The sequence below is a fragment of the Simochromis diagramma genome, unplaced genomic scaffold (assembly GCF_900408965.1).
Source record: "Simochromis diagramma unplaced genomic scaffold, fSimDia1.1 OVJJ01000131.1, whole genome shotgun sequence".
Taxonomy (NCBI): domain Eukaryota; kingdom Metazoa; phylum Chordata; class Actinopteri; order Cichliformes; family Cichlidae; genus Simochromis; species Simochromis diagramma.
In genome coordinates, this window is record NW_024387200.1 from 1,510,297 (window position 1) to 1,519,881 (window position 9,585).

The window sequence follows — 9,585 nt, forward strand, 5'->3', positions numbered from 1 at the left end:
ATCATTGATAGTATTAAAATCTCTGTAGTGATTCACTTCAGTGCTCTTCAACTGGAAAGCCTTGGCTCAAATAGACCTGCAGCAGTAAAACACCAGGACAAGTTTGAAAATCAAATCCCCTCAAAAATGTATACAGTACTTTGAAAAAGTGTTGCTTCCCCCCATTTCTTTACATTTTTCTTCCAAAGAACCAGAATTTCTTGTGAATTTTTCCTTAAAGTAGTCTTAAGCAATAGTTTTTATTATTTATTTTTTTTAGGTTTTGGACATTGGTTCTTTTTTTTTAGCAAATGAATCGCATGCTGTTCACTGAAGCCTCATCAAAAAAGGGTCTCTGTGGAAGTGTGCCTCTGAAGAAAGCAATCTTTAAACAGAAAAGAGAAAAGACTAAAGTATGACAGATCACGCAAGAGGTGGATTAAAGATGAGCGTAATCAGGTGTCATGGAGTGATGAATTTGTGGTTCAAATCATCTTCAATCTTTACAGAGGAGTTCAGAACAGAGGTATGACAGGGAGTGTCCACAGCCATCTGTAAAGCATGATGGAGGCTCTGTCATGGTTTAGTGCTTTTTAACCGTTGGTGTTTGGGATCTTGTTAAACTTGACACCATGACAACAATCCCAAACAAACTGCCAGGGTGGTAGAGCTAAATAGAAAGAGACACAGTGGAGCAGTACTCGTCACGGATTGGCCTCCCCAGACCTCAACATTACCGAAGCGAGATCATGGTGGCGTGGAAAGGCACAAAAGTCAGCCAGAGAAAAGCTTTTAATGTTCTTTGAGAACCCCAAAGAACTCCTCAAATAAATTAGCAAACTTAGCTAAACACTTTTAACTTTAACTTAATATATATAATTAATGTATATTTTCAAGGTCACGAGCTTCTTCTTACAAGTTTCCCATATCTGGAAGCACAACACTCGACACAGAAAGGGCGATTTGCCATTTTGGCCAGTAGAGGGAGTGCTTCTTCTTGGATCATTTCAAATTGTTAAACGCGTTTTTGTGTTTGTTTTAAACGAGCATTTTGCATCAGAAGGAATTCGTTACATCCTAAACATCGGTCTTCTCCCCCTTTAAAATCACCATCCATTTCACCTGTTCTGGGTTTTCTGAATCTTCACATCTATCTTGAACTTATTTGAGATTACAATAAGGATGGGTACACTGAAATCAGTAAATTGCACTGTAAATTCAAGCTGAGGTAGGTGAGCAGACTGCTTATACATATACACACACATATATATATATATATACACACATATATATATATATATATGTATGTTATGTATGTCAAGCTCCCAGGCCTCTGGTAGAGGACCCGAGCTTGAAGGATAAACCGCGCGCGCGGGGGGCGTGCTGGGTGTTGATATTATATATTTATAGATAATATAGATATATAGATATATATAGATATATATAGTAGATATATAGATATACAGTATATATACACACCACACACACACAACACACACACATATAGTATATATAGATATTATATAATATATAATAGAAGATACACACCACACACACATACATATATTAGATATATATATAGAGATATATATAATAGAATACACAACACACACAAACACATACATATTAGATGACTGAGATATAGATATATACACAACGCACACAACACGACAATATATATATATATTATATATATTATATATATATGAATATATATATATATATATGTAGCTTCAGAATAAGCCTGGATCACACACTCTTTGAACATACACACTATTTAAATTACTGTCTTATCACCAGAACATCAGTCCCAGGAGAGGCCATGTACCAACAACAGAAAGTCTAGAACAAGAGAAACGATAAACCCACGTCCAGCACTCCCACGTCACAAGCTTGCGCAGTGACCCACAGATTACTCGCCTCCTATTTAAGTCTCCTTTCCGGCACCGCGGGCTAAAGTTACAAACTGCGCTTCTACTTCAGACATCATCACAGCCGGTAAGTCACAGGTGCTTTAATTTGTGCATGCGCAACAGCGTTCTTTAGCTGTTCTCAGTTCTCAGTACTGTTCTCAGTAAAGTGGTTTAAAAATAACGCAGGCTGCACTGCACTCTCCGACAGCGGTGTGAAAGCAGCCTGCAGCAGTCGCTGCAAAAACTATCTGAAGGTTTATTTGTCATGCGCTCCCGATTTTCTCCGTGAAATAGCTGTTGTTTACACAGGGCTTCATAACTCAAGACTCCAACTTGGTAATAGTTCAATAAAAGCTAAAATCTGTTATATTAGCTACTCAGACTCCAGAAGTAGCTGAATAAGTAGATAAATATTACATTAAACGTATTATTATTATTATTTAAGAGTGCTATTATGTGTTTTTGCAAAATTCAAATGATCAATATGCTGAAATGTCCCCCTGCATCATATTTTATTTTGCTCTTTATGTTTGTTTCATTCTCCATAAGAAATTTATTCAAGAAAGGATTTTTTTTTAATCTCTTATCCTCTAATTTTAAAGATGGATATATCAGTAATCACAGAAATAAATCACAAGCTGGAAACCTTCAAAGCTGCAAGGAACTTAAGATCATTTCCAGAAAGCATTCATGAACTAGGAACAAACATTTAATCCTATTAAGTCAAATTACTGAACAAGGAGTCCAGTCTGTGTACCTCCTATTGTTTAAGATCTCTGCTGGTCTTAACGTTCTCCTCCTCGTGCCAGAACCCCTCTGAGCCGACAGGATGAATTCACGTGTTCTGAAGATTAAAGATGGGAAGTTTGTGAAAGTCCAGAAACTTTACGATGGACTCAAGCTGTGTGCTGTTGACTCCCAAACAAGTAAGAATTTTAACAGCAAAATCATTCAGATTTGTCTAAGTGGCAATCCAAAAACAGGAAACAGCATTGTTTACACTGATAGCTTTATATGTGCACTGATTTATTGCATGAAATGGGTTATTGTGTCACTAATAAAGAAGTAAAGTTAATGTTATTTTGTTTGGTTCTTTTAGATGATCATACGGTCTACATAGAGAAACACCGCTCATACAACTGGATAGCTTTTAAATTCAATCTGAAGCGTGACAATATGGTGAAAGACTATTTCCTAAAGGGGGATAAACACTCCCTTGAGGTAAATAGAACAATGCATTTTCTCTCTCTCCGTCTCCCTGTCGATCATTCAATCTAAAACTACAGATGTAGACTTGTATCAGTTACTTTTTTTACATCTCTACGTCTGCTACATCTGTTTACAGCTGGTTCAGCTGGATCAGCTGGATAGTGACTCAGTGGAGTACTGGTTTGAGAAGCACAACCATGGAGGCAGCGAACACTACAGCCTCAAAACTGTGCGTCAACCGCAGAAATACGTCTGCATATCTCAGAAATATCTCAGCCTCAGTGACACCAAGCGGGATTTGGCTGAAGTCAAAGATGAGGCAAAGTAGATGTATGTAAGTTAGTTTACTTAGTTCTTCTTTTTATGTTCCCTTTAAAATGTTCCCAGTGTTAAAATGGTGCATATGTATCTCACATTCTTTGCAGCAGCCTTCCCTAATTATTCCTCTGTGTGCTCTTTGTCCTGCAGGCATTCGCCAACAGCCTTTTGCACACATTTACTACAATCCGCTCTGTCTACAAACTGAAGAGGAAGACAGTTTATCTTTAGCTGAATCCAAGCAGAACTCTCTCTTCCTGCTGTGATTTGATAAAGTAGCTGGACTAACTAGAGCTACAAACTGGAGATTAGTCTGGCTGGCTAATTTTGTGTTCTTGGTATAGGGAGAAAAATGCTTTGGTAGTTGGGTTGGGTGGTAAAAGCACAAAATAAAACTTTGCTCTTTTTTTCATATTGTAAACTACAGGTGGTGCAGGGATGAGACTACTGGCCAATCTCAAAGAAACTGTACAAACATTGTCCACATGTTTTTAAAAAGAATTTATTACAAATCCCAATTCTTTAGATTTTCGTATTCATCGTTCCCCTGTGATTGCAATATACACTCTCTGTTTGTTTCGCATGCCACGCTCAGCGACAAAGGTTTGTTCTCGGCACCACAACAAACATAGTGAAGAATTCGGAAAAAGCACTACACACCGATATGAGTTGTTAGCCCCTAATGTGATCAGACTCTGTGGCGCCCGAAGTTGGTGTGAAATTTGTTTTTGTTATAAGGAAAGTTCACAGCGACACACCTAAAATGAATTTCCTGGTCTCACACTCTGAAATGTTTGGCTTGAATAACAAAGGAAACAACTGAAGCAGAATTTATCATGATAAGAAAGGAAGGGCGGCAAAAGCATGCAGAGTGGCTGCAGTACACGAGGTTTTTTAGAGGTTTGACGACCCTGGCAAAAAGTTCTTAGTTATTACTGCCAGTAGTAATATGTGGCGCACCAAGGAATGTGGTCTACTGTTGGTTTGTGTTGTTGTTGGGTCTTTTTCCTTCGCTCCTGCATTTTGTCTTGAGAAGACAATAATCATAAAAGATAAACAACTTCTGTTTTGTAAGGTGGAAAATAAAGTGTAAAAACACCTCTGCTGCCATGTGTCTGCTTCTCATTTGTGTTATTTTAGAACTTTATGATCTTACTAGTTTTAAGCAGTTCTTGCCAAAGTGAGTAAAGTGCTCATTCATCTTTTTTTTTTAATGTTTATTTATACGATTTTAAGTTCGAAGTTACATAAAATCACACCAGACAAAGGACACAAGATTCAAAAACAAGAACATTCAAGCACAGAAAAAAACGAAAAAAACAAACAAACAGGAAAACAGGAAAGAAAAGGAAAAAATACACCGATTAGCCAGTACAAATCAAAAGTTCAAAGAAATACCAGTGTCCAAAGAAGATGATCTTCTGTGTGAGGTCTGTATTTATATAGTGCTTTACTAGTCCCTAAGGACCCCAAAGCACTTTACACATCCAGTCATCCACACATTCACACACTGGTGATGGCAAGCTACATTGTAGCCACAGCCACCCTGGGGCGCACTGACAGAGGCGAGGCTGCCGGACACTGGCGCCACCGGGCCCTCTGACCACCACCAGTAGGCAACGGGTGAAGTGTCTTGCCCAAGGACACAACGACCAAGACTGTCCAAGCCGGGGCTCGAACCGGCAACCTTCCGATTACAAGGCGAACTCCCAACGCTTGAGCCATGTTAGACAGGGCAACAGAGAGTTCACCAAGTCCAGAAGATGTGGGGAACAAGACCAGGAAGGAATCAGGGTCTGGCAGAAGTGCAGTTTCACACAAACACAAAGTGCAGTCAAAAGGGTTAAAGTTTATGTTGAATCCCCATTAATATGATTGAGAGGGCCCCAGATTTCAACAAACTTAAAATGAGTGTCAGCCAGACAATAATGAACCTCTTCAATATACAAACATGCAACCATCTCACGTAGCCAAACCCTAAACAGTGGAGGAGATGGTGATTTCCAGGCTCTAAGAATAAGTCTTTTAAGTGCTCATTCATCTTGAGGATTATCTTACCTTCTCTCTCTTCATGATGAATTCTGCTCGTTCAGGTGGCTTTTCCATCCAGGCAGACTGTGTCACTGAGCATAGCACAACCTGCAGTAAGTATCTGGAAGATAAATAGAGCTCCCAAAAAATGCCTCATATTTTTTTCCATATCCAAAGAGCTGCTGGAACAGACACAAACTCTGCAATACGAATCTGGATCAACACAGTACCACGCTGGGACCTTTATGCTTCATTTCCTGTTTCCCTTTTGCAGAGGTCATCGGCTAGGGGTTTCTTTTTAAAGTTAAAATATCACACACTGCCAGTAAATTGACCTTTTTTCACGGCAGCAGAGTTTCCCTTGAATGTGAAAATGTTCCTTAAATGCTCTTTGCATGCGTCAACAGTGGATATCTAGGCTAAAGAGTATTTTCTTACATTTGTGTAACTAGTAAGTACATTGTTGCAAAACTGTTGGGCGGCTGTTATTTTTGTTTGTTTTTCCACAAAAATGTCTATGGTGACTTTTTTGAGAATATTTAGTGATGTCCAGCTATAGTGAAACTTGCTTAATACTTCAACATATCCACCCAAACCCAAAAGAATGAATGCATTTCACAACGCTTACTCCTGAAGGTTAATAAACAGACATTTCTTCTTGATGGAGTCCTTTACACGGGTAGATAGGTACGAAGTTATTTATGTGTAGTGAGTGAGGTCAGATTTCAGTCGGGCCCAGTTTCCTCTCCCGTGTTGCCGCTGTGCTTTTGTGTAGCTGTCAGTGGAAACTTTTTAGTCTCTTTGACATAACAAGCATCCTAAAACAAAACATACACAATTGCATTTATTGTTAAACAAATATGAGAAAGTCAAAGTGCATAAAAAATGGCCATAAAAGTAAAGGTTTACAGTTTCTATCTTTTATTGTTTTATAACCATTCAAACCTGACAATAATCCTGGACGTGTACAAAAACTTTCATACGTATTCGGACAGTGACAATGGTAAAAAGAGAGTGTGCGCTCTTTCAGCTTTAAGGTTTTACATTCCAGGACACAAACCCAGCTGGATCTCACAGGTCCTCAGATGAACCTTGGAACCACTTGGAATATTACATTGCCAAGTCAGCTGACGCTAAGCAGAAAGAAATGCAAAACACATGACCGAGGTTACAGGGCTCAGTTACAGTGTTTAATGTTAAAATTCTAAAATTCTCCTTCCTAATACTAACTGGAAGGTGACTGACTGTCCAAAACTCTGCAATTAAGATAAAAAATACTTTATTCATTCCATATGTGAGAAATCCTTTTGTTATAGGGCCTGAAATGCCATTATTACACCAGTAAAGGGATCTGCCTCTGTGTGGAGTTTGCATGTTCTGCTAGTGTTTGCACCTTTAATTAAAGTTTAACTAAAGCTTTTAGGATTTATTTATTTATTTATTTCCATGATTTCTTTTTTTTTTTAACTCCAACTACTCATTTGTACTATGCTTTTATTTCAGAGTGCAATGATATAATAAACTGCATAATTTTCAATAAAAGAAAATGATGTGATGGCAGCTGCATCCATCTATACTGTAAACATTTTATTTCAGACTTTATGATGGTGATAATAATGACTAATATTTTTTCTCTCATATAACAGTGTTAACTAAACGAAGCTAATAAAACTATTGCACAATGCCTCAGATAACACCAAGGTTTAAAGACAGAAGTCACCCTGCAGGAACCGGGCAAGACAGTGTGGAGCAACACACAGTTAAATATTACTCTTCTGAGTCTGACTCATCAAGAATTTTATTTTCTGTAGGTTGTGGTCTCTTTTGAAATTAGGACTCAACTTTTGATAACATGTTTTCATTTTTTTTATTACTTTACATTTACAATCTTGCTTCAGTGCCATGATTCCCAGTCGTTGTAGTGTTTATCACTTGAAAAAATGATAAGCGTTCTTTGAAGGTGTTATTTTCACCACCGTCAATAAAAAACAGCCTGGCTTTGATCCTCCCGGTTTAAAAGCTGCATGAATGCTTTCTTTGCTGTAAAATCATTGATTTTATCCTAACAGCCTGCATGTGGATTGCTTACTTTATTGCACAAGTGTAACGAGTAAGGAGGAAATGCCAGAGCTCCACACCTCAGTGCTACCTTTAGGCGACTGTTGCTGTGATTTAATGCTGTATAAATAAAACTGAACTGAACAGAAAGTGAACTGCATTACCTCCAGAGACATCTGCTTCTTTTGTAAATATCTTTTTAAACTAATTAGCCCTGAAGTGGAAATTGAGCACTAAACGTCTGGGACACACTTAAACAAACAACGGGAGACTGGATAGATGTTGTTTGAAAGCTGTCACCCTTATAAACTTTCAGCTGTGACAAACCACAGCAAGTAAACAGGAAAGTTCCTCATGCCACAAGTGGACAAAACACTGCTGTAAAGTGGAAAAAAGGCCTTAATCCAAGCTAAATCCAATTATGTACTCTTCTTCCATCAACCTTAAAATTATATGTTACACTGCTTGCCACCTTGACCAATACAGACCTTACTTTACTCTGGATGTGAAGTGCTTTATCTCACTCATCCACCCACAGAGCATGTGAGCCTGACATAGAAGGCCCTCAGAGAGGTGAATAATAAGAACAGTGTGTTGTGAGGAAAATCATGCGTACTTCTGAAGGGTGTGGACACATTTGACACATATTAAATCACTCTTTTTTATTACTTGTAATGGGAACATTTATTGGTATTTTACTGATATGCAGTAAATGCTATATGTGCAATTCTTGTGCAATTCTTCTTCTGACGAAGTTGTATTCTTGTATTTTCCTACTCAGTTGTATATAGTATTTGTATTTCTATTTTATTCTATTGTATATATTATTCTATTCTATTTTATTCTATTGTAAATAGTATTTTATTTTATTTTATTCTATTGTATTTTATTGCATTCCAGTGTTTTCTCATTTCTGCTACATATCTTTGCACTTTTGCTGTAACAAAACAAATTTCCCACCTGTGGGACTAATAAAGGTCATCTTATCTTATCTTATCTTATCTTATCTTATCTTATCTTATCTTAAATGTTATGAACCAAGTTGAGACTGTGGACCTGCTCCTCAGTTGGTCTAAGCCTGCAGGCAGTCAGGATATTACAAAAAATGCCAAAAATGAGTGCATCTGGATATCTGGGACTGGTGTGCACATGTTTTAAAACAGTCGAACTGAGATAAAACATTGAGTGAATTAATTATAGGAATTTGAATTTTTAGGTTCTAGGTATCTATCAACGTTTACATCGCTGTATTTAAGATTATTTAAGATTTTGACAGTTTTACAACAGTAAAACTGTCAAATACTATGCATGAATAACATTTTGATCAACAGATCAAAATGTTATTCATGCATAGTATTTTCCATTCGTGTTGCTATATAAACATATTTTAAAGCAATTAGAAAAAAACAGAAATAAAGTACAAAACCACCAATCAACTATACAAAGCCAATAATAACTGATCAAGCTTTGCATGACGCAGGGCTATATAGTATGTCCAGAACAGGATCGTCATTATGCTGTTAGATCACATGTATCGGTGTCTTTTGTCACCGCAGTTTTAGATAAAGTGGCTATTCAGGATTATATTTTTTCTCACCTGCTTCACAGTTACTGTAAAGGGAGAAGCTTCTTGAAAAACTAATATGAATTATTAGCACTCAAACGTGCGGCTATCCTAAATGGGCGTTCTTAAAGTCAGCAAAGAGGCACAGAAAAGAAGACCAGACACCAGCGAGGGAGGATAAGAAGGACAGACGCAACAACAATGTCATCCCCTATGTAGCCGGTGTATCAGAGAAACTCAGGAGAGTTTTCTCCAAGCATGACATCCCGGTGCATTTCAGACCCAGCAACACGCTCAGACAAAAACTGGTTCACCCAAAAGACAAAACGCTAAAACACAAACTTAACAATGTGGTGTATGCTGTACAGTGCAGTGAGGAATGCTCAGACCTCTACATTGGAGAGACCAAACAGCCACTTCACAAGCGCATGGCACAACACAGAAGAGCCACCTCCACAGGACAAGACTCGGCAGTCCATCTGCATCTTAAGGATAAAGGACACTCTTTCGAGG